Raw genomic sequence first — 26270 nt, 5'->3', positions numbered from 1 at the left:
ACATGGGAGAAAGAGAGGCATGGAAATCAGTAAAAAAGTGGTCTTGGTCAAATAGGGAATGGGTGTTCATGACACAGATCCACTGGGACTTAGCAAGAGCATCTCTAGTGAGGCAGTGGCTGGCTGGAAGCCTCTTGAAGCTGGTTGAAAGTCTTCCATGGGTTTTGGCAGGGGCTGGATCAGACTGTTACTGAATTCCCAACCTCTTTGCAGACCTGGAGCTGAAAAAAGTTGATACTGTGAGCAGGAGAGGTCTGTGCTTCCATTGCCAAGGCTATCCAGGTCCTGTGGATGAAACCAGACCTTGCCAGTGCAACATTTTAAATAAATTTTAAACTTCCTCAACAAAATCCTGTTCCTTTCTAGACAAGACTCGTTTGTCTCAGTCAGCACGTCCAACATGTTATCATAGCTCTTAGCCATTATTTTTTAGACTATTCGCTTCAGCTCTCCTACTTTCTGTCCAGAATTCTCAAGATATCCTTTAATTTATTCTCCCTAAAATGAAACAAACCGCGAGTGACCAGTCTCCTGGGGCTGTGCTGTTCTGTAGGAAGCCTTATGTAAAAGATACAGGTTACATTTTCAGCACTGTGTGTTGTTATTAATGAAGGCTGTGTGCGCAACTCTTTGTCCATCACAATGAAAATTTACCCTCGTGTATCTCGTAAATCTCAGATGTAGATTTCACTCGTAGCATTTTCAGATATTCTTTGATTATTTTTTTCATATTAGGAGACCATAACGATAAGTCTCCTCTCAAGTGAATATACAACTAGACCTCATCTGACACTAAAATTTGCCGGTTTTTCTCTTTGGGCTTAAAAAATTTGCCTTTCAGAGTTATTCAATAAGATAAATGTTAATGAGAAAAATTTTAACAAGGCAAGCCCTGGCGGTGACCCCCTCAGATCTAAGCAGTGCTACAAACTCAGGGCAAGCCTGATGCATGAGGAACATCTTGCAGAATTTCACTGGCCTTCTGTTCTATCAGTGCTATAGCTCTAGAAACAAGGCTCTTAATGAGGAAAGATCAATCCCAACAGGAAAACCTGTGATATCTGACATCAGTAGACAAGCATCCATGCTGTACAAACCACCCCCCCCCTCAATGTCAGCCCCTGCTTACAAAAAATAAAATAAAGTAAAATTGTGTCATTTTCTTTCAAAGTTTAAAGACTCAGGATCACTTCATGTAGCATTTAACTATCATTTCAGTCAGGCTTTTGAAGCTGTTTAAGTTCTTTTGTACCCTAGTTGTTTAATGTTACTCAGACAAGGAAAATCAAAGTCTAATAGAGTGGAAAAACAGTAAAGGCAGAAAATAGGTAAAAGATAAATCACACAGGAAGTTTTGCCTTTTTTTTTTTGTTATTATATTCATTGAGATCAAAGTCCTTGTTTCAGCTCTAATTAACAAAAGCTAATGCAGATTGGAGACCTTCTGGCACTGAGCAGAGCCTTGGAGGATACAGTTGAAATCTTCTGAAGATTTAAATAATTAATATGACACCTTGAGCTTCGGATGGGAAAATAAAAAAAATAAAAAAAAAAAAAAGAAGAGGGGAAAAAAAGAGCCCCATGTTCAAGTTTAAGAACAATGCCATTGCCAAGTTTGATACCATTTGTTCTGATGAAAATGAGCTGAGTAGACTGCACAGACTTCATTGTCTGGTACATTGGCAGTTCAGTGGATTGTTTCACCTTTTGTCATGCTAAGGGAGCCTTTTGTGCAGTACTTTGTTACCCCCAAGTCTGCCCCAGTTGAAGGAGGATAGAAAAAGGCAAATCTGCTTTAGGGACTTGGAGGATGGTCATTTAATGGTTTTTAATCCTCTTAATCCACATAAGAATGGAGATCTCTGAGTGAAAATCCCATCCCAGAAGTCCTTATGATTCAAATGCCTGGCTCAGGAGACTGTCTTTTGGGAAAAAAAATGCAGCAAAATATTCTCCACTACTGTGGCATTGTGGTTTATTTCTCTCTGGTTTTCCGAAGCTGTCTGATGCGATACAAACAAAATGAAATGGAAACCTACTTCAAATCCCGTGAAGTACGAGAACAGAGTGCCCGGTGCCAGCCTGTGTATTTGGGGCACTCTGGTGCTTCGATTTGATTTCATAAATGCGATAAGGACCCTCTTTTCTAATTGTCTCAACTGTATGCAAATCCACCATAGATTTGGGTGTGCACTAATGCCCTCAGCAAGCTGTTTTCCACTCAGATATTCGCTAGGTAAATTAAATCCTCTATTGAGTTTGGATATAGATTACTTCTAAACTGTTGACATAATCATAGCTAAGCCTTACTGCTGAGCTAATTATTACTTCGTAAGAGCACGATTTCTCTTCCCCACCACAAAAAAAAATATTAAAACATCAATGTATCTAATTAGATAAACCACTAAAGAACTGCTAGGATGCAATCTTCATAAGTAAACTTCAAGAGAATCTGAAGATGGAATGAGCTTGTCTTGCTGTCAATCTATAGGCTTGCTATTTGCTACAACATGTTAACTCTAAATTAATTTTTCAATTGGATGAACAATGTGGCTTTTCATTTGTTTATATAGTACATCGCTTCACATTTTAGAACTGATTAAAAAAAAAAATACAGCTTCCAACCTGTAATTGACTATGTAACAGATATAAAAAATTATATGATTTCTTTAAAAAAGATGAATGAAAAAGTTCTCACTGCAATAATTTTCATCTAGGTAGATAGCAAACAATTTTAACAAAATAGTGTGACAAAGCAACTCAAGACATGTCTTAAAAAAATACAGTTCATTAATGCAATGTTGTCTGTTCCAGTCAATTCACTGAGAGCCATTTCTCAGTATCTATTCCTACAGTCTCCTACTGCCTTCAAAACAACAACAGAAACAAGTCCAGCAACTGCTTTCTAGGATTTTAATACAGTTTTCCTGACAATTCAACCTGCATAAAACAACAAGCTCTCCAAAGTCATTCCAGCTAAATGTTAATATTAACATACTCTAGGTCTGCTGCAAGAAAACCTGGGTATTATTTCGCTTTCTTCCCCACAGTTAACAGGAAAAAGATGCTGTCTGTTGCATCCCATAAAGACTTCGGCTGTCCCTTTGACGAGTTTTCTGTTTTTCCTTATGGATCATGGTAACATCTTATTGGAGGTCAGAGGGAAAGTATCTCTTATGAGGGAGTTGTCAGTGCTGTGCACTTCGCTGTTTCTCCACCATCTATTTGTACAGCATCTATTTCAACCTCCCTTTTACTGAGCTGAGCGCACACTGCATGTATGCTCAGTTTTGGATCTCTGCGACGGTGCTGCCGGGGGCACAAAACGGCAGCCAGGCGCACGTTTCCTGACTCACTGCATCATCGTGACCATAAGTCTTCCTTGGATAATGCCTTGCTTTTTCATTTTTAACTCTTTGTGGCAATTGGAGATGTTACAGGGGCTCTTGGCTAGCATCTGTGTCTGAAGCTGACCTGCATCCCATGCTGAGTGTGGCCTTAAAACGGTATTTAATTCCTCCACCAAAAATGTTGGCAAGGTGTTTTACTGCGCCGATTATTTTATTTTTAATCTTACTTTCTTTGACCTTACCTTCACCTGCAGTAATTAACCCCCTAAAGCTACCGTCATGCCTGCAAATGACAAATTTAGGAGGAAGATGTATGCACGAGAGTCCGTTTGGAAAAAGGTGGGGGCTTGTATTCAGTGGTGGAGGGTTAGCTAGAGGTGCACTGTGATTCCTTGGAAGTAGCGTAGTGAAAGACAAACCAGACCAAAAGCAACAAAATTAAGGTCTGAGCTCAGGTGGGAAGATGGCTTTATCCTTATGGGAAAACAGGCTATGTGGAATTTATAGGAAAGAAGTTTTCATCACTATGAGAAGGACTAATGAGTGGGTAGAGAAATCTATTTTTAATAGGAAACGGGGGACGTAATGCAGATATGAGGGAACTCCAGCGCTACTGTTATGTGCAGAGAGTAGTAAACACATGGAATAAGTTGATGGTTAATAAAGGTTAATGAGGAAAAGAGTACAAATGACATTCAGAGACACCTAGCTTTTCTAGAGGGAGAGGGAGTTGTGGAGTAAGAAGGAAATACCTAAGAAGATAGATGAACATCCAGGAGGCAGGTGTGCTGTGTAAGGGTAAACCTTCCTTGGAAATAAACCACTTCATCTTTGCAAGAATTGACAGGCAGCAGCAGCAGTGCCAGCCTGCACGCCCTGAGGTGACTTCTGTGCCAAGTCCACCTTGGAGCCAGTATTTCCAGGATAAGAGGTGCTCTGGCCACGAGCTTCGGGCCAAACATTATGGCAGAAAATAGCTATGGAAAGTGGCTCCTTGAACATTTGCCAGGCTCCCTGTAAACCTGATTATGTAGCCCTTACTTACATCAGCCAGCTCTTGCCCAGGAGACTTGCTTTTGTCTCTGTGGCCTCTGCAGCTCTGTCAGTGGGACAGGTTGGAGAACATCCCCAACAGGGACCAAGCAGGGAGTCAGGAGCTAAAATGAGCACAAGTTTAACACAAAAACCTACACTTTAGACAAAAATGAGCTAATTCTCTGGCTGTGTCCTCTCTTCTCCCACTGGTGGTGGCGGTGAGTGACAGGTGCTGCAGGGTGGAGTTTCAGCCTAATCCCCTGTGACCCATGGCTCTTCAATAGGTCACGTTTATTCCTAAAATAAATGGTTGGAATCTGCTGTACTGAGGCTTTCCTGCAGCATGGGTTGATACCACGTTTGGTTTTTTATTTTTTTTTTTTAAATGGGATCTAGTGTCCCCAGTATAGTTACTGCAGTGTTAGGGAAGCATAATATGACAACAATTGGTCAAAAACCTGACTGAAAGCTACCTCTCTAAAAAAAAGTTTTCCAAACCATTCTGAAATATCCTGGAATACCCTTTGAAAAAGAGCCCTTTTGGAAAGGAATGATTTTTGCCCTCTGTTTCCTCTATGGGAGCCTTCATCTTGCTATGGTGACGTAAATTAACAACAATCCCTCTTGCCCCCAAGGATGAGAACACATTTTTTGCAGACTCTCCTATTCTGCCTAGAAGCTGTAATTTTTAATGTGATTTCCCAAAGTTTTCTCAGCAATTCCCATTCCCTACACACTATTCACTTCATAGAAATGCACATATTGTTCTTTAGACTGTTATATATATTCAAACATGCGAATCGTAAATTACTTAGCTTTCATGAAGATTACATGTTTGTGACTATTTCTTATTCTATTTTTCACATTCTTACCTGACAGGATTCTTTAAAAAATGAACAAAATGCAGTAACAACAGAAATATCTTGACAGAGGCATATGTGGGAGGAGACAGAGACAATAAACAGACATCACACATACCACATTATAATGCAACAAATTAGTATCTGACTCAAATAACTTGAAAGGATGGACAGTAGCCCCTTATTACCAAACTACAAAGGTAGTAATAACTCCTTTCCCACAGGTACCACTGTGATCAAGGAAAAGACCCCTGGTAGTGTTTTTATAGCCTTTACTTGAAATGTTTTTGAAGGAAAATTCTGACTTCTAAGGAGTTTTGAAACTGTGTGGTGTCTCAAGATAGACCTTAATGAAATTTGCAGCTATCAAAACGAGACTGCCTAGAATATGGCAGAGCCTATTAGAACCGCAATAACAACACTGATTTTAGGGATTTTCCCCTCCCTCCAAATACACTGCACACTTTTTTGATGTGTGAAGAGACTGAAGCTTCTTAAAAGATATTTTCAATGGGATAGTTCTGAAGACTTCAGATAAAATATTTCAACACTGTACCTGCAGGGACAGGAGAAATTGCTTCAGTTCATTTTGCCTTAGTTAGAGTCATGTTAAATCAACTGCTCTTGGCGTTTGCAGGACTTTGTAGACATTCTTTCAAAAGTGTTTGAAAAGCTTCAAATAGATGAAGGTCTTCAAAAGGCAACTAGCACATGGGACTGACATCAGTAATGCTCCAAAGACTGTCCGAAAGGGCCCATACATGATATAAATGGGGCTTTATTACCTTTTTTTTTCATCTCAGATACTAGGCAGGTTCTGTTTTTGTTACATGATACGTTTGCTGCCAAGAGGATACCTGATACATAGCCTGATTAGTAGAAGACATGAGGGCCTGATTCTTCACAGCCTTGAAGTGGCTATAGCTATTTGCATGTGACTTTAATATGCTGCCAATTTAACCCGTAATTTGCAAAGTTTCTCTATCAGGAGTGGTGAGAACACAAAGTGCAATGTAAATCAGATGTGGTGACATCTGCTCCCTCTGCTGCCTTTCCTTTTGGCAGTGTGTAACATTGCACAGCCTCATATAAATTGAAAAGACCAGTGCTTCAGGCTGAGCAACCGCTATGTAAGCTGCGCTTCTCAAGATGTGTAGAGGCAGGGATCTTGCCAGCCCCATTCAAATAGGCAGCTCGCATTATGTTTTAGCATATCTATTCATATAAATAAGGATTTAATGACTCAAAATCGCAAACAGCAAGGCATTTAAATGACTTTCCAGGGGGAACATCTGTAATGCTATACATGTATAGAATATAAATAAGAGGATCAGTTTGCTCACCCATATTTGTGTGCGTGTAATTAAACCACATTTACTGTAACAGAGAAAGCAAGGCATCCGGCTGTATTACTGTCTCTCTAAAGTGGGAAATTGTGTGATGTTTTCCTTGCCGCTGGAGATCATTGATGATCCAGTACAAGTCCTTCTAAAAGATTGTCTGCCTGAATGCAGGACGAAAATATCTTTTTCCCATGGAAAGTGCCCCTGTGTTTGCATAGGGAAGATGGTGACTGAATTTGTATCCCAGGGTATTAAGAGCTCCTTTAGATACCCCATTGGCTGGCCCTGAAATTTACCCCTAGAGCCTGACCCAACCACTTCTGAGAAAAGTCAGTTTAAAAAGCAAAGAGGAACAATATGGTCACAGGAGTCTGTCTAACAGAGATGCTGCACCACAGTGCTGTGGATTTTCCTGATGGCTCAGCATGCCAAACCCAGGTTTATTGTGTCATTTTAGTCTTGTTACGATGCAGGAGAAATGTTTAAAACTGAAATAACCTGGTGTGTACCCACTTTTAATAAAGTTGCTCAGTAGTCTGGAAAGTCTGTTGCTTGTGATAAATAATCCTCAAAGTGGCGTATTCTTATAAATATGCAGCCCTTGCTGTGCAACTTGAAAGAAAATCTTTTTGTCTCTTTGGTCATAGACTTAGAGATGTACTTATTCTTGTTAGTGTGAGTCAGTAGATTCATACCAGAAGTAAATGTGAATCATAGAGTTTTCCAATAGGGCAATAAAGAGCTTATATAAAATAACAGCAAGAATGGCCTTTAAAATGAATTATAAGAGTAAGTTAAAAGATTCACCAAAGATGATATGCTTTCTTGTTAATGCTAATCATATTTACAGATTGTTGCTGTAGAATCCAGAGAAGACAGGTGTTTTTTGTCTATAGGAAAGCAATGACATCTCCTATTTTCCTGTCAAATCCCTCTTTTTGCATTTTGAGGCTTTGAAGCAGCTTTGTTGGACTTGTTTTCAAAACGAATAGGAGCAGAAGGTATTTTCCCTATGGTGAAGCTACCTGTTTGTAAGCTTTAACCTAAGCACTTAGGAAAGTTTAAACTGAAGGGCAAGAGGCATCAGGTATTGTTTATTGCTATTCGCTTGTTGCTCCTTAGTATATTCAATTCAAATTGAATTTTACAAATATGGTCCTGGAATGAGAAGCTAGTTCACTTTTTGAACTCGAGTTTTTTATTATACATAACCTTTACTAAAGCATTTTTATATCGCTCAAGATGAAACTCTGAGATGATTCACTGGTCCTTCACCTTTGAAGAATCACAGAATAATTCAGGTTGGAATTTGGAGATCTCTACTCTCAACCTCTGCCCAAAGCAGGGCTAGCTCTGGGGTTGGACCAGTCTGCTCAGAACTGTGTCTTGAAAACCTCCAGAGATGGGGATAACACACCCTTTAGGGCCAACTTGCTCTGCTGCCTGGCAGTCCTCATGGGGAAAAAACTTCTCCTTATACCGTGACTAAATCTCTCTTGAAATTTTGCCCATTGTTTCTTGTACTCTCCCTATGCATCACTATGAAGAACTCAGTTCCATCTTCTTGGTGACCCCTTGAAGGCAGTGGTACTATTAGGTGCCCCCAAAACCACCGTTTCTCCAGGCTGACTCAGTCCAGCTCCTCATGAGACAAGTGCTACAGCCCCCAGCATCCCTCCCTCTGAGCCCCCTCCATTTTTCTATGTTTGCCCTGTGCTGTGGGTCCCAAAAATGGATGCAGCATGTAGGTGTGGTCTAATGAGTGCTCTGTAGAGGTGAATAATCCCTTTGCTTAATCTGTAGGACATGCCCTGTCCATTTAGCCCAGGGTGCCATCAGCCTTCACGTCTGCTAAGGCGCACTGCAGACTCTGACTGAGTGTGCTGTCCACTACTATCCTTCAGTTCTTTCCAGCAGAGCTGCTTCTCAGTAACCATTCCCGGTCCATTTGCTGATGTGTGAATAGTCCTGCCCACCCATGTTTTTCATTCCCAGCTTATGCTGAACTCTCCTTTATTATCACATCTTGCAGACCAATTGCCCACATTAATCCTTGCTTCTTCTCTCTCTTGAAGGTGAGCTATGTATTTTTGTGCTGCCATAAGCCACAATGATTCAAAATACAAGCCTTCTTCTGAAGCTTTGGTGTCTCTGCCTCAGTTTTGTCCTTACCTGCCTAGCTGAAGTACCTTATGACAAGGCTTTTATTCATTTGAGAGTTATGCTTGGTATAGTCATCATCTCCATCTGACCTATCCATTGAATTTACTTCCAACAGCACAAGTATATATCTATGTGGTTGTTTTTTTTTTTTTTTTTTTTTTTTTCCCCGAAGTGCTGCATTTATAAATCTGTCTTGAGTTATTTATCCTCCATATGCCTGTCACTGACCAAAAGTCACTGTGATCTCTTCACAGACTGACTGGTCAGGCAGAGTTATGGTCCCCTGAGAAAGGAGAGAGACTGCCAGCTACCTGGCGCAGTGGAGTGTGTGGGAGAGGCAAAGTAACCTGTTCAACACAGCAGCTCCATCTTCCACTTTCTTCACTGCTTGAAGTGTGGTGTCAAACATGGGAAAGAAAAAATGTTTATGTTCCTGCTCACCTCCCTTCCTAAGCTCACATTCTTTTTACGACATCTGCCTGGAAATGCAGGGCAGGTGAGACAGGCTGCCTTTCCTCTATCACAGAAGCTGCTGGCATCCACAACCTCCTGTACAGATCTGAAGGAAGCTGGTGTCTACCAATGCTTTGTGTTGTTCTTCAGAAGGGTCTACATGCTGCCCAAAAGACTACCAGATAAGTGCTTGTCTTCATTAGTGTGTCTGGCATAACAAGTCAATGGCATTTGGTATTTCTGAACGGAGGGTCGATCTGGATAAGAAGCCATTGGACTTCTATGCTGAGACTCCAGCAGGTGGCCGTGAAACAGGTTCCAACTTTTTTTTTTTTTTAATAGTCTAAATATTAGAGGAAAATAATGCCTGGTAGCAAAAATTAACATGTTCCTTAGTTGCTTGGAAACTTTTAAAATGTGGTTTATTTTCACTGAAGATCATCTTTACCACTCTCATGACAGGTCTGTTTATTCAGAGGTTTTTAAACTGATGAATTTACATTCTTAGCAGCCAGAAAACCACTCTTCTTTTGTTAAAGGCTTCTCCCTGGAAAATGGCAACTTTCCAAGGAGAAAAACTTAGGAAAGAGGGTGCAATTCTGCTGACACTCCATGTCTTGAATAAAAGCTCATTTTCTTAGGTCTTCGTAGATTCCCAGAATGAAGAGTTTCTTTGGTTTGCAAAATGCCGTTAAGATTATCAACACAAAATTACTTACAACTCATCCATACATCCATTCCCTTCACAACTTCTGGCAATCAGGCTACTGCTGAAAAATGACTTGGATAAGAAGGGCTGAGAGGAAAACATAGCTGGCTTGGTGGTTCAGTCTTTAACAGAAATGCTGAGAGGTGAAACAATGATCAAGTCTCTACAATGTTTTACAAGAGAACAAGTTTCTCTCTTGTACTTATGAATGTCAGCTAAAATGACCTTTTAAAAGTGGTGATATGTCATGGTTCAGGGAGAAACAGGAAAATGTATTATTTTGGATTGAGCATGTCATCAAAATGTTAGTTGGAATCTTAGAATTTGAAAAAATTTGTTATCTTTACCGCTTTGCTTCAATGATGAAGATGAGAAAGTGCTGCATCATATAAGGTTTAGTGATTTGAAACAGAAAAAAAAGAAAACACAACAGAGTTCAGTTGCTTAGGTTGTGATTTGATTGATCACTTTTACTCTGTAGTGCACATTAATGACTGTACTATTGCCATAAATTCTTCCTTTGACCTTTCTGTCAAAGCACGTATGACAAAATGACAAGTGCATTTCTCACAGCTTTTGGACCAAGAACAGATTGTGTATTACCCCTTGAGAGCCTGGTCTAGCATTTCTCCAAATGTTTTTTCTTTCATGTGATAGCCTAAATCCTTTATTCTCCAGCTCTTCAAGATCCATGTTTAATATTGGTCCAATGGGTGTTTTTGATAAATATTTATATTGCATGTAAATGTTCAGGTATTTCATTTTTTTTATTACATTGTCTCATGAGATCATGAATCTTTCTAAGTTAATTCTAAGCTTTATGAAGAAATCCCCTTGGTAGATGGCAAAAAGGTCCATCTAAGATTCTATGTGCAAAATAAATTTATTTGAAACTACTATAATAGTTGTTCTCGTGTTTTATGCTAAAAGACAACTTAAAATCAATTTTAGTCATTTTCTTCCAAAGAGAAGAAGCCTGTGAGCTCACAGCTTCCACAAATTGTGGTATGCCTGATGGAAACGGAGACATGTTAAGAAATGACGGTACTGCTGCAGTTGTAAACTGTTGTTGCAAACACCAATTCTTGTCCCAATTGAACAGTTGATTGATTTTTTTTGTGCTTGCTGGATGAGGTTTTAGAGCAGTGTTTGTGGAATGAACACTGCAGGGTTTAGACTAGGTGGCCACAGCCATGTCTGTACATTCACATTAACACAGAATCACAGAATAATTTGGGTTGGAAGGGACCTTCAAAGCTCATCTAGTCCAACCCCCTGCACTGAGCAGGGACATCTTCAACTAGATCAGGTTGCTCAGAGCCCCGTCCAGCCTGGCCTGGAATGTCTCCAGGGATGGGGCATCTACCACCTCTATGGGAAACCTGGGCCAGTGTTTCACTGCCCTAATTGTAAAAAATTTCTTCCTCACATCTAGCCTGAATCTCCCCCTTTTCAGTTTAAAACCATCACCCCTTGTCCTACTGCATCAGCCCCTGCAAAAAACTGCCCAATGCACCCTAATTCACACAGCAAATACTTTGGGGCAGGGAGACGTGGAGCTTGGGAGAGCAGTGACTGGGCAGAGCAAGGCAGAAGGTGGGTCAGTGTTCACCAGCCCAAGTGGAAACTGGCTACCCAACCCAGCAGGTCTGCTTGCTGGATGCCTTGCTGCATTAGTTGCTGTGGCACACTGATCTCCATATCATTTTCTTCTGCTAAGAAGAAATGAACAAAGTATGGAAAGTTTACTGTCAGTCTTTGATTTACTGATAACTGAAAACCAGCTACTTTAGATTTTTCAGATATGAAAATACACTGGCCACATTAAAAATTTACAGATGGTGACTCATCACATGTGGTAACAGGATGATTTTTGGTATTGCTTTAGTGCCTTTCTTTGGTGCTATAAACAGTACTGTATTAAGTAATGTAGGTAATGATATAGAGAGCAGATTTATTATGAGAAACTTCAAATAAAAGGGGGACAGATCTTCAGATGGATCTGTAGTCAGATCTGGCAATAATGCTGTTAATTCACATAAGCTAAGAGCTTCACTCTGATTTTTGTTGAGGAAAAACATCAGTGACGAGAGCATTAAATATTAACCTTAGAAAAGACTTCAGAAAAGTGACGTATTGCCAGCTGATGCCTTTAATAGAGCTGTCAAGGGGGCACTGGACCAAAAGTGGTAACTGATCTTTTTCAGGGTCTTAGTAACAATACTACTACTTTGATGTTGTTCCCTTCTGTGGTGAAAATGGTATTTTCAAGGGTAAACTTAAACAATTCAGTAATGAGAACAAAGTAGTGTACACAAATGCTGGAGATTTCCTGTTGGAATGAAAATAGAATCACAGAACTTTCAGCTGGAAATTAAACGTCCAATGGTAGAGGTTTCTGAAGTCAACACATTAGTTTTAGTTTGGCTGATACCTCATTTCAAGAAACTAAAAAAAGAGGCAAGAAAAATAGGTAGGAAGTCGCAAGGATTTTTCTTATCTAGTGAGCTCAGTTCTGCCTAGAATGTGACCAATATGTTAAAAAGTGGCAGAAAAACATTTGTTGTCATCTAAAATAATGCTGGAAAATCTTAAAAACTCTAAACAGCCTGAGAGCTGTTTTGGATTTACATTTTACTTTCAGATATACATAGTAAATCGTGCACAAGACAGAGGATAGAACTTATAAACAAATTCAAATTATGCAGCGTAGTTTTAAAGAGCATGAATTCAAATTTTACTGCTGATGTAGATGTCTGAATGTATTTGCATTCAGGGCACATCCATATTTGCAGAGCAAGGCAGCAACCTAATACTTGAAAGCAGTAAAGGTACCTAATGCAGAAGGATGATATTTGAAAAGCACAGTTTTGTTTCACTAAATGACAAACTGACACCTGGAAGCTAAGTATGTCTCTGGTTTGACTTCTGATTTCTGCTAAATAAAGATCGAATTCCTGTTCAGTATTACCACTGGGTGAACGATAATCAAGAAAGAAACAATATCTGCACAGAATAAATGGAGAGTAATTATTTTTTTTCCTAAAAGACAAGCAGGCACTTCCAAGGTGAATGAAGGCTCTAAATAATGCCAAAGATACTTCACTGCTGCAGCGCATACAATGGGAATCAAGTGGGACAACGAAGAGACACTTAAAGACGGAGAAAATGGAATCCTTACAGCCTCACAAGTCAATGTTCTGTGTTATTTCTGCTGTCTGTTGAACTTACATGCTCATGTACAACATGTTGCTGCACAGATAATTCGAAGATGAAGAAGAGAAGAATCTATTGGTATTAGGGGCAGAGAATATTTTTTATAAGAGAGAAGCTTCAGTTTACATTGCTGACTCCAGGAATAATAAAAGCAAGACTGCTGTGGAACAGAACAGAGCTGCTGTGGTGGGTTTGACTTCTGGTTTTGGTTACTAAACACCTTAGGGCATTGATAACAATTTTACAAATGCAGGAACAGGTGAGTGCATTATTCGCAGCAATGCCTTTAATAGCAGACACAGAGTATTCTGAAAGATAGTGAGCAACAGCTTCCAGCATGAACGTTCTTCCAGATGTCACCTACCAAGACACCTAAAATCAAAAGACTGACTACTTAAACATAATATGATTTTTTAAAACAATCATTCATGGACTTTTTTTTTTCTATATGACATCTAAGCCTTTTTTTGTTTGTTTGTTTTGATATCAAGCTTTTGCTACAATTCTGAGGGCTAGACACTTCCTTTCTTTAAATTAAAGTTAAAATTTCCATGTAAGTATTTGATTCCTGGAACTGAAGCTTTAAGAAAAGCGCTAACTGCCAGAAGGCTTGGAATAAACTCTCAAGAGCTGATAACACTGGGATTTATATGAGCAAGTGCCATTCATTGCTTGGGGATTCACTTAGTGATGGAATTTTAGGAGCATGGAAAGATGCTCTTTAGAAGTCAAGTTCAGTCAAGAAGAGTTCAGATGGGTTATTATTAAATAACAGTAATGACACACATTTAAAGCCAAAGGAGCTGCCAGTGATACTGAGGATCATTAATTCACAGTGTGGATTAATTTGCAGTTTTGACTGTGTCGATAATTACTTGCATATTCCATACTATATTTTCTTGACTGAGAACTTCATAATTTGGTCTCCTAGCATGGTGGGTCCACTACAGAAGTGAGAATTGCAAGTTTTAAGAGGATTTAAGGATGGGGTGCCAGAGAAAGGTATTTTCTGTGATTGCTGTTGCTATTAAATACACTTTTGAACATGTAATTTGTATGGACATATCTGTTAAAAAAAACATTTAACTTTTTCTTGAAACAGACCCCTAAAAATTCTTTAGTTCTTACAGACAGGAAAACATTCAGCATCTTCAATAAATGGATTTTCTACTTTTTTCAGCTAAAATATAAAATAATCAACAAAAATAATATTTTTTCCATAAAATTGTGAAAAATAAAACCACAGACTCTCCTTTAGGACAAACTCAGACTTAAGAAACTTTCTCTGTCTCCTCAAATGCACTGTATCAAAACCTAGTCCAACTCAGATCACCAACATCATGTTATGGCCTTACTTCAAATACCATAAAACTATAGCCTACGTTGCTATTCTGGTCATGTGTTGCCCCCAGGGGAGTTTCTCCACAGAATCTCCATAGAATGTCCTGAGTTGGAAGGGATCCACAAGGATCATCAAGTCCAACTCCTGTCCCTGCATGTGACAACCTCACAGTTCACACCATGTGTCTGAGGGTGTTGTCCAGTATCTTCTTGAACATTGTCAGGCTTGGGGCCGTGACACCTCCCTGGGGAGCCTGTTCCAGTGCTCCACCACCCTCTGGGGGAAGAGGCTTTTCCTCACGTCCAACCTAAACCTCCCCTGGCACATCTTCCTGACATTCTCTCGGGTTCTGTCTGTTGGTCACCAAAGAGAAGAGCTCAGCACCTGCCCCTCCTCCTCCCCTTGTGAGGAAGCTGTAGCCCCATTAGGGCTCCCCTCGGTCTCCTCTTCTCCAAGCTGAACAAACCAGAAATGAGAGCATTATATGGGATGTGTTTGTCAGAGGAACTGTTGTAAGAAGCACATCTTACCCTGGACACTGAACAGCAAAACAGATGGAAGTGCCATGGGAGAGGATGAAAACAGCAGCCAGGGATCAGTGTGATTCCAGCCAGGCTGTGGTGGTCAAGGTGACTGGCTGTCATATCGTGTTGTGGCTAACGAAATATTCCAGAGTTAGGAGGAAAAAGTTAACTTAGCCATCAATGCTTGCATTTCAAACTTTCGAACTGATTGTTTATGATTATTCTTAGCCTTTAAGACTTTAGAAATAACAGTTCATACTCTACATATTATTTGTGCTCTTCAACTGGAAAAGGAAAACAAAGTTTCCTGGTTTTTAGCTCACCATCATTTCTCAAGTTTGCATGAGCCAGTTATTTGGAACTGATGTTGAAGTAAACCAAAATGAAGAAACTCTCCTCTTAGCACATGCAGAAGAGACTAATCCTGCCAAGAGCTGATTTACTGCTTCAGCAACAGTTGGATTTTGGTGCTCACACAATGACTTCCTCAATTTCACCCATTTGACTTTACAACAGCAACAAGTGCATGTTTGTTTAAGGACTACTTTAGTTAAATTTGATTGTTTGCATATATTATATTTAGGGCTAAATATAACTCATAATAATTTCAAATTTAATTGTAAGCAGGTTGATTGAGAAGAAGAAAATGTTGAGTCTTTTAAATGAAATTTAAAAAAGAATTCTTTGCTTTGTTTTGTTTTCCTACACATTTTAAAATCAGTCTTGCTATCAGGCAGGAGATAAGTAGTGTGTACATGATGTAGCATTTTTACAGTGGACTGGGTAGAAAACCATGCCCCCAAACACCTGGTTTTAAGAGCTAGACTGGCTTTTTTCCACTCTCGAAGGCAGAGGAATACTTCAAGTTAGCAAGGTCTGTGTTTGTGGGTCAGGGACTAAACATCTGATCAACAGTGTACCAGGAGTGGTGCAAGATTCTCTGGGATGCTTCTTTGGTTCTGAGAAAAGAAGAAAACTGTTATTCTCTCTCTAATGGTGAAAACATGACAGAACATGATCAGATTTTGGAAGGTGAACAGCCTGGGCAACCCTAAGGTTGGCCCAGCACAGCATGCACAGGGCAAACCATTTGCCTGGTACAAGAAAGACTTGCTGTAGACCAGCATGGGGAAGATGAACAGGGGTGGGGGCAGATGAGAAAACATCAGGCTAAAACAGCAGTTTACTTTGGCAGCAAAAAGAAGCCCTGAGGTGCAGCCCTGGAGGCAGCTCCTGGTTAAGAGGAGAGGACCAAAAGCAGCAGTCCCACCTTTTGTGGAATGTAGGTGATATCAGGTAACAACAGGACAGCTGTGGAACTAAAACCAAGCACAAATGAAGGGAGATGGATAGCAAGAAGCACCCCAAAAATATCAAGGTGCTGATGTGGTGCGAGTGGCTTGAACATGTGCTCATGGCCAGCACTAAAGACAGGAGCAACACGAAGTCCCAGGGAAATCTCCCCACCCTGCAAGGATGAATTTTGCAAAAGGGCAGAAACAAATTCCCCATTGTCAGCTCGAGCTCAGTAGAGCCAGGGAAAAGGCTAAGGGACCAGCACATTGCAAGCGCCGTGGCCACATCTGTTATTGCATCTGGAGATGCTTTGATTTCCAGGGAAAGAAAGGGGATCTGTGGCAGCTTCACAGCACATGCCAAGCCTCACGGGTCTGCCAGGGCCACCATGGCAGGTGTTATGGACACACCTTGGATTAAGCTATGCGCTAACCAGCTCTGTCTGTGGTAAGTCGGTAGGTGGTGGCACGCAAATCAAGCCAATAAAAGTTGTTAGAAGAAAATATTCAGCAATTTTCATCAAGCTGGGAGAGGTCTGCAGGGAGGAAGTGTTTGGCGGAGGTGTGGTGTAATCAGTCTGTAGGTACCTGGATATGGTGTGAGCTGCAGTTGAAGTGCTATATTTGTTTTCTTACTAGGAAACCAGCTCTGCTTTACAAGCTCAGAACCTTTTCTGTTATTTCCCCAGTGTGTAGTACAGGACATAGCAATCACCTCAGTACCTGCCTCGTGCAAGTTGCTGCAAATGTCCCATTACATTTCTCCTCTACTTTTCAAGGTAGTGCCAGTAATTTCTTCAGCTGGAACAGGCCTCCCCTCTATTAGATTGAGATGAAGAAATTTCCTTTCTGCGTGTTTTTGCTAGTCGAGTATTGGGGAGCACCCAGGCTTGAAATGAGGTGAAAGCTTTAATGAGTGCTAGAGCTGTGTGGCTGATTTAAAGAGCTTTGCAAAGCTTTAATCCTTCAGCTAGAGACTTAAGGCATACTTCTGTCATACTCTATAAGCTGTGAACTGCGGGAGCTTTGCTGGGTGGGGAAGGAGCAAAGACAGTTGAAGCTTCCACACTCAGGTCTGGCTTCACAAAACCAAGCCCACCAGGACTGGTATGGCTGTGTGCCTTCTGATTAAGGGCTTACCCTTTCTGGGTGCTGGGGACTCAGAGAATATGAAGACTATTGCAGGCCCTTTACTTACTCAGGGGCTCCACTGAGGTTACCTGCATGGCTGATGCTGCTGGGGCAGACAGCCATTGTAGTATTTGTTGAAAGAAATGTGCCAGCCAAGCTGGGATAATTTTCAAACTCACCAGTTGTCTAACTCAAGCACCTTTTTCTTCCATACTTACTTCTTTGCAGAATAACAGAACTTCTGGTTTTGCAGAAATGTTAACTGTGCTGGTGCAGATCTGCTTTTCCCATGCGCTGCCCATGGTCTTTTTTCTTTCTGTTTTAACTTTGCTACTGCTGTTTCATTTGAATCACCTTTTGCTGGACCTCGGGAAGGCAAGTCTGCTGCCAACAGTGCCATCAAGGTGAAATGAACAATTGTTAAATGCACAGAGTAAGGAAGCTTATTCTGGGCGGAGGGAGGGAAGTGCTTCCTTTTGATCTTTCACTGTGATCCTTTAAGATAGTCGTATTAATAGTAAACCCCACCTGTGAACTTGATAGGTTTATTTTAATTACACAGGATATACTTGGCTCTGTGCAGTATTGAAGTGAGGCTCCAAGACCTTACGAATTTTCATGGTCCAGCTATTAAAAAATCCCATGGACCAATAGCAAAAGGCAACTCAGCAAGCTGCACGGCAGACCTCACTTAGAAAGGCTGTGAAGACAAACATAACAGATACAGAAGGAGAAAGTAACTTAGTTGTTCAAGAGTGGAAAAAACTTGGGTCCCTGAAGTTTTAATTTCCTTCTGCTGATAAATACTTACTCAACTCTTTTAATTCTTGTTTTCTCTATTCTATAATCAACAAAACCAAGGAAAAGAAAAAAGACAGAAGATAAAGAAGAAAAAATGGAGAGAGGAAGAATAAAATTACAAATGATCTGTTTAACCTTAATTTTGAATACTGTCAAAATTATAAAAATACGAGTAATATATTTCCCTGAAGAATATTTTTCAAAGTATTTTTTCATAGTTTTCCATTTTTTTTTTTCCCATGGAAAAAATTTTAGCTTTCATACAATATTGATTACCTTTCTGAGGAAGTGAAGTTTCTTCTCTCCTCATTGTTTTTGCAAAAATAGTCCAAACAATTAAATAACATATGGAAGGCTATCTGAATATTTCTGCTTTTTGAGTCACTGCTATTGCAGTCTTTGTGATGGAGAATCCAGTCTGCCTTGCCCTTAGTTCTTGCAGTGAACTATGGCTTGTCCAATCTGCTTTATGGAAGCTGAAAATGAATGATCATATTCTAACTGGCTAGCTGTACACCCTTCGCAGTGGGATTTATGGGCAGCCTCTGGGCTGGCTGTGTAGACACACCCAGACTGGGGTGGACACACATCTCCGATGGGGTAGCCTGTGTGTGAATCCATGCTCCTCAGTGCATGGCCGTAGCTGGCTGAGGACCTGCTCTGTGAAGCAGAGGCAGTGCATGGGCTGCATAGTCAATAAAATCCGAAGTGTAGTCTTTTCTTCTTGTTTCCTGAGAATAAAGCATAGATGTGACAGAGTGACTTATCTGTCCCAGGATCTGTTGCCTTGTACTTTTTCATCTTCAGCCCTTGGTGTCACTAGACTTGCTGTATTAGCCTACTACTGTATTAGCACTGCAAATGTTCTTTCCCATTCCTTTGTTACTTTCACACCCTCCTTCAGTGAAATAATTTCATCATGTAAAAACTTGATAACTGACAAGCCATCGTTTATTTTTTTTTTTTTTCCTTCCCTCCCCCCTGGTATTTCTTCTAAGTCCTAGGACTTTGTATTTTGAGTATCTTTGGAGGATCACACCTGGTCCTATCTCATGACTGTCAGGATTTAATTGTAGAACCATAGAGATGTGAGATTGGATGTAACCTCACCTCCTGCATCAGTCTCTTAGGTCTCACTGATAGTGTTAATTGAGTTACACATCTATGGTGTCCATCTTGATGTCTGTTTGCAGCACCAGTAATTTAGAGAAGGATCAAATAATATTTTTCTTCCAAGGATGGAGCGTATAGATTTCCTAGGAATATTTTTGAAAGATTGAAAATATATTAAACATGCAGCACATATTTTTAAATTTTTTCATCCATCAATTTTATTCTTATCCAGTGTGAAAACTGTCAAAGTGATACTTAGATTAATCTTCCAGGCTGCACACATCATCCGTAAATCACTCTGCTTCAATAGGGAAACCATTGGCTTGTGGAGCACTGGCGAGTATTTTTTATGGGCTGCCTTTTCCCTAGATGCAATAATCTGCCTGTCTCATCAGAGACACACTGACATAAGTGACACACACTGAAGTGGCTGATCAAGAAAGACCTGCTATGAGGCAGGGTGAAGACGGGAGCGCTCACCCTCTCTGTCAGCTGATGTGGGATGGGGAGGTTTCTACTTCCTGTTGCCATGTCTAATTACATATAAAAGCAAAGAGAAATGATAATTCACAAACCACTTGAAACAGGGGAGAGCCACAAGTTGGTGACAAGCACAGCAGCTCTTTGCTTTCAAAGAACATTACAGGATGAATTAATTGATCTTAATGTTTTGAAAAGGTACTGTGTAAGCCATACAACTTTGACCACAAAGCTTGAGTGTTATGTACAGGAAAAAGATCAACCTGTTTAATTCATCCTTCACAGAAGAGAAGTTGTTCTCATGCCTTTGCTTGATATGTTTTGTTTTGTTTTTATTATTAATCTGAAAAGCTATCCGCAGTCTCAGTGCTTTCAACTGGTGCTCACTTTAAGTATCTGTTTCTATCTTATTAGAAAACACACCTCACTTGAAGTAGCATGTACATAATTTCATCCTTGATATTCAGAGCCTGCAGAGGTTTGTATACCCATTATATTCATGCACCTGCAGCCACTTTCCAGCAAAATTCTCTAATATCCATATCTGGCTCTGTCAATCTTCCTCTAAGACCATTGATTTCCATGAGGTTTGAGCTGTTGCTTTTGCAAGGGAAAATGCTTTCAGTGGTCATCTCATGCATTTGCTGTAGGATGTGTTCAAGTCTCAGATTTCATATGTATTAAACATCATCACTAACATGGAACAGTTGATATTTAGGTCCTTGTATTTAATGGTGGAGATCTGTGGAGGGGCGGCCCCCGAAAGTCAACTAGGCCAATTTCTGACCTAACTATTCAAGCCACTTGGCGAAATCAGGACCCCAGTGCATTGCTGGAAGTGGGGACCATCTTTATCCGCAAGCACATCCTAGAGCGAGTAACTCGGAGATATATTTGACTTGGCTGGTTTTGGTTCACCAGTTTTGGATAAAGGGTTCATGCAGAGCTAGTGAAAACCTTCAACATTTTAGATTCACATATTAATAACATTTGTGGCCAAAATGAACAAAACAAAATAACAGATAGCAAAGATTGAGAGGAAAGGGATGTTGAATGAGCATGAGAACATGTGTAGGTATTTATTTCTATGTTGGGACTTCAATCTCATTAATAAACCCTTGACAGGATGTCATCAGAGGTGGGTTTGCTGGCTGCTGTTCAGACAGATGATACTTGCCCAGGTGGAGCACCACACCAAGACACTACCTCCCTTTTCGTAGTTCCTGAGCTCCATTAGATGCTGTGAGACCCCAGCCAGTCCCCCCACACATGGTATGAATGCCCAGTAATGGCAAAAAAATTCTCCAACCACACACTTCTCTTCCTTTGAGAGGGTTTTTTTTTTTTTTTTTGTTACACAGAAAGATAAGAAAACTGTTCTGCTAGTATTTTCTCTTAGGTAATTAACTCAGTTCACATATTGTCAAGAAAACAGTTAAATAGCCACAGCCCTGTCTCCCTGCCTGTGATGTGAAGACAAAGAATTCTTAAGGTTAAAAGCAGTGAAAAGGTCAGAGCATAAACTAGCTCGAATACTGTTAGGGTTTTTTTCTGGTTAGACAGAGCCTACATCAAAGAGGCCCTTAAATTAGAATTAGAGTTCATTTACATATGTCCCCAAGAGGGGAGTGAATGGATGAGAGGCAAAAGGAGGAAGAGGGAGAAGGACTTCAGTGATAGGAAGGGGAGAGAAAGCAGATAATGGGTATGAATTCAGAAGTGAGAAAGGGGAGCAGAAAAGGAAAACAGAGTGTTTTTGTGACTGTACACTCATCTTTGTTAAATAGGTAAGAAGATTTTGTGGGAAAGTCACCTCCACGAACTGATGTGAGATTTTACAACAAAGAGGTAGGCAAATGCTGGTGTCTCTGAATGTACAATGGTCCCTGAGCAAGAGGAAAACATATGTGTTTCCACAGGTGTATGTGCAGGCTGGGGATTGTCTGTGTAGCAAATATAAGCATAACACAGAATTGTCAGGGAGTCTAGAGAAGCATGTGACTGACATGAGAGTGGATGGGATTTCCATGAAGTTGCAGAAACAGCTTCGGGACTGAAGTGAAGGAGATGCATAACAGAAGAAAGAGATGATCCTCTGGACTCCGTGTCATTTGAGAAGGGAAGCAAGGTTTTTCATTAAACACTCAGCATAGGAAGAATAGGTTTTGATTACTTTTATTTTAGCAAGAAGGATTTTTGACTCAGTGAGATTCTCTTAGATAGTCATGATTAGCTGAAAGTCTTATAACTGAGTTTATAGCTGAGCTCTGGGAGGGCAGGTAATGAGATTGGGGTAGGAGGAGTAAGTCAGGTCTGGTCTGCAGGAGCTAGGCTTATACATCTGCACACACATGCACATGCACACACACCCTCCCCACCACAAGAAGCCGTGAGACTCAGCTGAGGGCAATACAAGAACATGTAGATGCTCCTGGGGGATGAGGAGTGCAGTTCAGCTGAGCAGGGTTTGCTGAAGTAGGGTGGGTGTTTTAGAGCATACGTGCTGCCATCATGAATATTTATTGAATCAACGCTCTCATACCTAGGCGTGCTGGCAATCATCTTCTCTAGATCCACAATTTACACCCTCCTGCCACTGACTGCACATGAGCTGAGACCCCATTTGACAAATTTCTTTTGAAATTTTGATTTATATGCTCCTAAAAAATCTTTATTACACTTCTCCCTTCCAGACAATTTACTTTGTTCAATATGTTTGGTTGTTTGGGTTTTTTTTAAGTTTAATTCCTACTTTCCATTTTTCAGTATTTATTATGCCACATTCCCATGAGGCTGTGACTGGCAGGTGGGTCACAATATACATAACTGATAGGCCCATCTGTCTTCCTTTCACTGCATTCTTCTTTCTCTTTTCTCTTTCTCTTCTTTTTCTTTTCTTTTCTTTTCTTTTCTTTTCTTTTCTTTTCTTTTCTTTTCTTTTCTTTTCTTTTCTTTTCTTTTCTTTTCTTTTCTTTTCTTTTCTTTTCTTTTCTTTTCTTTTCTTTTCTTTTCTTTTTTCTTTTCTTTTCTTTTTTCTTTCCTTTCCTTTCCTCCTTTCCTTTCCTTTCCTTTCCTTTCCTTTCCTTTCCTTTCCTTTCCTTTCCTTTCCTTTCCTTTCCTTTCCTTTCCTTTCCTTTCCTTTCCTTTCCTTTCCTTTCCTTTCCTTTCCTTTCCTTTCCTTTCCTTTCCTTTCCTTTCCTTTCCTTTCCTTTTCTTCCTTCCTTCTTTCTCCCTTTCTCTCTTTCTTTCTCCCTTTCCTTCTTTCTCTCTTCTCTTTCTTTCTCTTTCAGAAACTGTCAACTATAGGCATAGTCGTGCATGAGGACTAACAGACAGTTAACAGCAGCCTGAGAAAAGGCTCTCAGTATATAAAGAGGATTTAGTCACTTCACAGTGATGAAAGCAAATGGTTTCATAATGACTTGCATTATTTCTCCTCAATATTTGCTATTTCTATCTTCCATAACACATGCAATCAAATAGAAACAGAATGGTGCTTTTGAGAAAAATGAGAGAAACATCTTCAATTTCTGTTCCTCTTCTGTTCTTTGTGCTGGCTCCTCATCCTCCAGCATGAGTGAGTTCCCTCTTTTCTTAGGCTCCCGATACCCAAGGATTCCTAATACAGAGTGTTACTACACTCTGAAAAAACAATCAGCCACTGAAAGACAGTCTGCCTGGCTTCTGCTCTCAGTAATGCATCCCACCTGAGATTTTGGGAGCTCTCAGCTTGGTCATGTGCCTGGGTTTTAGTTTTAGTAAAGGAAAAGTGAAAGTTCAAAGTGCTGCAACCGCTGTTTGTGATGGAATGCAACTGAGGGCTGATGGGGACTGGTGACCAGCAGGGTAACAAGGGGCCTGATCCTGCAGCCTACCAAGCACATGGGGTGACACCATGGCTAAACATTGTGGCAGAATGCAAAGCTCCCAGTAAGGAAAATGCAGCAAACTGCCTCCATACTGCCAGGCCAGCTGCTTGCAGAGTGAGCTATGATGACACAGTGACACTGATATTTGCGTCTCCTGGCATCAGTGTGAGAAACCAAGGTATGACATGATTGGGTGGGAATCTGGGCTCTGAGGCTCTGTGCCTCTGTTCAGAACTACTTGAAGGCACTGGCTCAATGGAATGATGCTCAAAGCCTGCAAGTGACATCAGGGCTGGGGACAATGCTTAGCAACATCAGCTGAATGGCAGCCAGCCATTTCTCACACTTACCTTTTTTTCTCTGTATATTATGCTTTGTGGCACATTCTGCCTTTTGGTTTTTACCTTGCTGTTGCTTTTAACTTGCATAATTTATTACCATTTTATTCAACAGCCCCCAAAAACTGAAAATGGAAAACGCCGTCCCACATTTTTTAGCTCCTACTAAAAAAAAAAAAAAAGCAACAAAAAAATCCAGCGGCCAGTCTTTAACCTTTGGTAACCCTGACATTCTTTGCACTAAAGTGTCTGATATTAAAGCAGATTGCTTTCATGCCTACATAAGTAATATCATATGCTTCACATCAGCCTATGCTCAGGCTAGCTGAATTCCCACTGTATTATTGCCTGTGAACGTACACTCCGTGCATACTAATAATGGCCTATCTGAACCAGCTTGCCTTTCAACTTTTTGAAAAGGAGTTTTATTGGTTTGTTGGATGGCTATGGCATAAGAATATAGTTTAATGAGTGATGGTGATGCTTGTGTCTATTAGTGCTTGGCAAGTCACACCAGAGAGGCAGAGCTGAGAAGAGAAACAGCCTTGAAAGCCTGCTAGCATTACTGAAGAATTGGTGTCCTCCCTCCCCCCCACAGCTGCTAACCAAGATCACATCCGATCTTGATGTAGTTAAAGAGGCACTTAAGAGGACTTCTCAATTTCATTTTGTAATCAATTTATTTTTGACCTTTTTATTGTTTTTTTTTTCTTTTCATTTTTATTTCCTGTTTTTTCTTCCTCTTTAGGCAGTAGGTGTTAAAGGGAAATCCATCAGAAAGCAGAACTTAAATACCAGTGGGATTCGTTGGGATTGTCGGGTGGTCTGTATTTGTGTGAGAGAATTATTTTCAGTCTTGTCAGTGTTGCCTCTCAGCTCTTCATCCTGCCCCAAATGCTTCTCCTTGAGATCTTTCTCTGCTTCTGTTTTGCTCTAATACCCCCGCTCCAGTGCTAAAGTCTACTCTCTTTCCCAGGAGACATAGCCCAGGTTTCTGCACTGTGGAGCAATAATCTGGTACATAAACACAGAACCTGTCCCTGTGCTGTTATTATTGGGTTTCGCTGTTGTTTGGTGTGGTTTTTTTTTTTTTTTTTTTTGCTTGTGTGTTGCTTGCTTGTTTGTTTGTTTGTTTTTATTCTCTGCCTTCTAAAACCTGTGCATGCTGATTATAATCTTGCAACCCACCTTTTGGGGAACATCAAGATGATTTTTCTGTTGTCCCACTATCCAAAACCAAGTGATTTTTTTCACATTTGAGGTGCTCTGCCAAGTAAAATGAGGCCTCTCTCCTACTCAGCACATCAGGAAGATGTGTGTAAGATGATTTATGAAGATGCCTTACCTTTGACCTTCTTTCTATATACAGAGCTTGCCTTAACTTCTATAGCACATTACAAATTTGCCATGCTTCATCATATTCATTTATACATACATATATATGTGTGTGTGATATACATAAGGTACATATATAGCCTTGCAAAAATATTTCCTGCTTGAACTATGTTTAGAACCAGAGAGGTATAAGAGGTTGGACCAAGCATCCATCTAGGTCCTCTCTTAGGCAGTACCCAGTAAACAGCTTTTTTTGGGAAAAGATGGAGAAACAGGACGATCACAAGACAATCTTTTTCCTGACATTTTTCCAGGTTCCAGCAATCTGTGACTTGGAGGCTTCCTGGGCTTCTTTGACAGAGTTAACCTTGTTCTATAGATACCAGTGGACCTACCTTCCATAAATTGTCAAATTCCTTTTTTAATCTATTCATTTAGGGATAGCCTATTTTATTATCATAATCACTAAGTAGGTAAAGGAAAAAAAAAAAACCAACAAAACAAAAAACAAACAAACCCACAACCAACCAAACAAAACTACTGAAGAGTTAAACATGATCATAGTATCCCATAGCATAGCCTCTGGTCACTCTCTGCCTTTTGGTCAGCACACTCACATGCTATGTGCCAGGTCTTGCTCCTGGGTGTAAACCATAGGTAAAATGACTGTACTATCAGCTCAAGTAAGACTCTTGATGTGTTTTCTTGTCTTCTTTTCCCTAAAGTGTCAAAGACACAGTACTAGAGGTAGAATATTAGCTTTGTTTGACGAATTTCAAGTCCAATATTGTTTGTTGTGGTGGCCTTTTAAGAACTGATAGACTTTGGCAAGGGAGGGGGAAGAGATGGTAAATGGATGGGCCATAAGATTGCTTTCTGATGTTGAAAAAGGAGTGAGTGCCATTTTTTTTTG

This window comes from Patagioenas fasciata, chromosome 1, assembly GCF_037038585.1.
Source record: "Patagioenas fasciata isolate bPatFas1 chromosome 1, bPatFas1.hap1, whole genome shotgun sequence".
Lineage (NCBI taxonomy): Eukaryota > Metazoa > Chordata > Aves > Columbiformes > Columbidae > Patagioenas > Patagioenas fasciata.
Note: the sequence above shows the minus strand (reverse complement) of the source record.